The sequence below is a fragment of the Lemur catta genome, chromosome 3, assembly GCF_020740605.2.
Source record: "Lemur catta isolate mLemCat1 chromosome 3, mLemCat1.pri, whole genome shotgun sequence".
Taxonomy (NCBI): domain Eukaryota; kingdom Metazoa; phylum Chordata; class Mammalia; order Primates; family Lemuridae; genus Lemur; species Lemur catta.
Genome location: NC_059130.1, coordinates 93,041,311 through 93,045,921, shown reverse-complemented (window position 1 = coordinate 93,045,921; position 4,611 = coordinate 93,041,311). Strand labels below are relative to the sequence as shown.

At 42.3% G+C, this 4,611-nt stretch overlaps 1 non-coding gene across 1 annotated transcript; it reads right to left on the bottom strand.

Moving 5' to 3' along the window:
• Positions 1-2,950: 2,950 nt before the first annotated feature.
• On the bottom strand, positions 2,951-3,053 carry LOC123636180. Its single transcript, XR_006734386.1, has one exon. It is a non-coding gene; the product is annotated as a U6 spliceosomal RNA (small nuclear RNA).
• Positions 3,054-4,611: the final 1,558 nt, after the last annotated feature.

The window sequence follows — 4,611 nt, the reverse complement described above, 5'->3', positions numbered from 1 at the left end:
TGTGATATTTTGTAATAGTAGCTGAACAGATTAAGACAGAGACTATTATATTGAGGAAGTTTCCAGGGGTCTAGTGGTCTAAGGCATATCAAGATATGTTCTGCAAGGTGAAGGACAAGTTGCATTTTACACTACCCACCAGTAAGGAAAGAGTATAGTGCCTAGTGAATCTCTTTAGATTCTGGCAGCACATACACCACATTTGGTCCTGTTGCTCTGACCAAGTAACCCACAAGGTTGCCAGGTTTTGGGGGGGTTGGGTTTTATTTTTAGAAACAGGGTCTCATTATGTTGTCCAGGCTGCTGGAGTGCAGTGGCTATTCACAGGTGCAATCATAGCATCTTACTACAGCCTCAAACTCTTGGACTAAAGGGATCCTCCCACCTCATCTTCCCGAGTAGCTGGGACTACAGGCACACACTACTACCACACCTGGCTTAGGCTGCCAGTTTGTTTGTTTGTTTGTTTTTTGTGACAGAGTCTCACTTTGTTGCCCTGGCTAGAGAGAGTGCCGGGGCATCAGCCTAGCTCATGATAACCTCAAACTCCTGGCTCACGCGATCTTCCTGCCTCAGCCTCCCGAGTAGCTGGGACTACAGGCACAAGCCACCACACCCAGCTAATTTTTTGTTTCTATTTTTAGTTGACTGGCTAATTTTTTTCTATTTTTAGTAGAGACAGGGTCTCGCTCTTGCTCAGGCTAGTCTCGAACTCCTGACCTCAGGCAATCCTCCCGCCTCGGCCTCCCGGAGTGCTAGGATTACAGGCATGAGCCACCGTGCCAGCCAGGCTGCCAGTTTTGGACAGGGCCCAGATCAAGGAAAGGAAGCAGACCTAGACTTCCATGCAAGCTGGTCTGCTCCTAGGGCCATATGACCAGCAGATCCAACGGTGCTCAAAGTGTTTGTGGCAGACAGAGATAAAACAAAACCTCTGCCATGTCATAATAAGATAATCATAGCTTAAACCGTCAGTACTTTGGAAGAAAGTTATGCTTTCTTCTGCAAATGAGCATTCTTTTTATGAAAAGCAGCTCCCATAGAGACTGAATAATGTGACCAGTGCACATCAAATGTTATCATGTGACCTGAGCTGCCCGTCATGAGCTAGATATTCTATGACCCTCCAACCCATAAATTTGACAGGTGCAGCAGCATTCCATCATCAACTGGAAGTGAGAGATACAGATATGTATATACATGTCTATATCTCATATAGGACATATATGATATTGGCCTTGAGCTGGTCCTGAAGATACAAGTGAGATGCATGAGCAGGTGACTCAGACTCCTATGGCACCTACTCCTGCTGCATTAACTCCCATCCTTCAACTCACTTTTATAGTCTATGACCAGTTAAATGAGGAAGAAAAAATCCAGGCCTGGTTTTCTGATGAGTCTGTCTGCACAGCGCGGGGTGGGTACCATCTGAAAGTAATGGCCAAAGCCCACAGCCCCACTCAAGGTTGGCTCTAAATGAACGGGAAATCTTCCCAATGTACATAACTTTAAGCAATGCACTTGATTGTTCACTTTGCCTGGAAGGCGAGATAGCCAGAGGTGTGTGTTTACACTACTTCAAGGACAGTGGTTAACAAACAGTGACTTAAAAGAAATGAGATTGGAAAGAAGTCTGAGTAAGAGGCATGTGGATAGACCTCTCACAATGAACACAGAATATGAGAATATTTGTATCCCATGTGAATGCTCACCAAATGGCAACCACTTCAGAGAAGGCTTTTAATAATCAAGTGGACAGGCTGGACACAGTGGCTCAAGCCTGTAATCCTAGCACTCTGGGAGGCAGAGGCGGGAGGATCACTTGAGCCCAGGAGTTTGAGGGTCCAGTGAGCTATGATGATACCACTGCACTCTACCCAAGGCAACACAGTGAGACTCTGTCTCAGAAAAAAAAAATCAAGTGGACAATGTTACATATGCTATAGATGTTAGTCAGCCTCTTTTTCCAGCACCCTACCTCCCACCATTCTTGATTAATAGGCTCATGAACACATGGGCCCTGGTGACATGGATGGAAGATATGCATGGGATTATCAATATCGGCTTCCTCTTACCAAGGCTATAGTCACTGATGGGTGTTCAACCTGCAAACATTAGAAACCAACATGAAGTCTTTGATATGATACCATTCCCTGGGGGACCAGCCAACCACCTTATGGCAGGTTTGTTATGTTGGCCTCCTTCCATTATGAAAGTGCAGCAATTGATCTTAGCTAAAATAGACACTTATTCTGAATATGGATTTGTCTTCCTGGCCTGAAATGCTTCTGGTAAAACCATCATCCTTAGATTTATAGAATTCGTAATTCACTATCATGTTACTTCACACAGCATCTCTTCTGACCAAAGAACTCACTTTGTGGCAAAGGAATAGCATCAATGGGTCCATGTCCCAACATCCTTAAGCATCCTTAAGATAGAACAGCAAGAATGTCTTACTAAAAACTAAGTGATTCTGCCAACCAGGTGACAACATCTCACATGATTGGGAGGCTGTCCTTCAGGATACATGCACTAAACCATTAATCAATATACAGTGCCATTTTTCCCCTTAGTCAGAATACCTGGATCTGGGAGCCAAGGGTTAGATATGAGAGTTGTGCATCTTCCCATTAACCTTTACCACCAAAAGTAAGAGTACTGAGAATTACCTTGAAATCCCTTGTGTTCCACACATATTCCTCTCTACTCCTATCTCTAGCATCCCTAATATTTCACTTGAAAATGTTTGTTTCCTATACCTATAACTTTGGGCTCTCTGCGTTTAGGGGTCTTAGTTCCAAAAGAAGGAATGATTCCACTAGGGTACACTCTACTGAAAGGTGAGACTGTGACTTGGCCACTTTAGGTCTCTCTGAACCAACAGCAAAGAAAGGAGTTAATATATGGCCACTGTAAATAATATTATCTTTTTCAAAGTTTTAAATTTTTTAATATAGAACACTTCACAAATTTGCATGTCATCCTTGTGCCAGAGCCATGCTAATCTTATTTGTATCATTCCAATTTTAGTATATGTGCTACCAAAGCAAACAAGATAATATTGATTACCATGAGGCAATAGGACTGCTAATAACACAACAGGAGCAGAGAATTTTACTGTGTATAGAGGTATGTAAATGTTGGACAATAACTGTACATAAACGTGTATAAAAATTGGACAGCAATTCATTTCCCATCTCATGTGAAAAAGACATATTAAAAATTGGACAATGTTCATGAAAAGGCCAACAATTAAATTTCTTCTTTTGTTTAGAGAAAATGCTTGTCAGTTGTATCTGAATTAATAGCAGGGAATCTGATGAAACAGCAGAACAAAAGTTAGCATCATTTAACCTCTCTCTGCCTTTCGGAAGTTTGGAATAAAGACCTGCAGGGTCATTAAGTTCTCTCTGTGGTAGCAGGATGGATGTGGTAGTCTCAATCCATCTATAATAGATGGGTATCTAGTCTAGCCTTAGAAATCTACTCTTATGAAGATCGCTCCACAGCCTCCCTTGGCAGCTCTTAAGTGTTCTTAGAATTTTAATGTTTATTAAATCCAAACCTCATCAACTTATTTCCAAAGCACAGACAATGGCAGGCAGAATCTATTGTAACGATTAGTCACCTGTCTCTCCCTTGCCAGGTTCTCATCCTATATGGGCACTTTCCAATGTCAAACTACTTCCTTTCTCTCCCAGTTGCCAGCCTTCCTTCTACTCAGTCTTTCTTACATCAGCTCTGCCCTCTTCTGCTCCCATGCACACCCCGAGTCTCTTTTTCTGGGTACTTGACTCTCAGTCTCCTCTAGACTGAATTGTGGGGGTGCTCCTGATTCCAGTTGGTAGTTTGAAACTTTTTAGTTGCCTGTCTTGCTTTTTCTAAAGAGCATTGCTTTAGGCATGGGATTAATACTATCTAATGGCATATTACTGTACCTGGCTAAGGTAAATTGATGCATGTCACAAATGTTACCTTTGTGAGAAATAATCTAGCTTTGAAACTTTTCACTTAGCGATGCTTATATTACCTGTTTAGCCATTTTTACACCATTTTCAGCTATATATTTTTTACTTATTTTTATTGACAAAGAAGACCGAACTGCCCTTAGGATGGTTTGGCCAATGTTTGGTTGGGGAGTTATGAAAAGAGTAATTTGATTTTAAATGTTCCTGCTCTGATCATTCATCCAACAAACACTCATTACTTATTAAGCACCTATTATGTTCCAAACACTGGGCCTTTAGCATGAATAAGACTCAGACTTCCTTTCTAGCACTCACCTCCTCAGCAGGGAGCCAGGCATTTTGATTAATAATTCTAATAAAATATAATAACTGCTCTAAGTGTCATAGGAGCACAATGGAAGTCAGCTTAGTCCCAAACATTTCCTGAGTGACTTCAGTATGACTGTCAAGAGCTGTGCTGAGCAGAGAGGGGTGGTAGGGGGGCTACACAGATGAACCATATATGGTTCCTACCCTCAGGAGCTCACAGCCTGGTGGGGAAGACCAAATGGGGCAAGAGGCCTTGAAGTTTACCAAGAGAAAATGCCTGGACTGAGTCTTGCAGGATGAGAAGATAGTGGGCACAGAGAGGTGGAAGAGG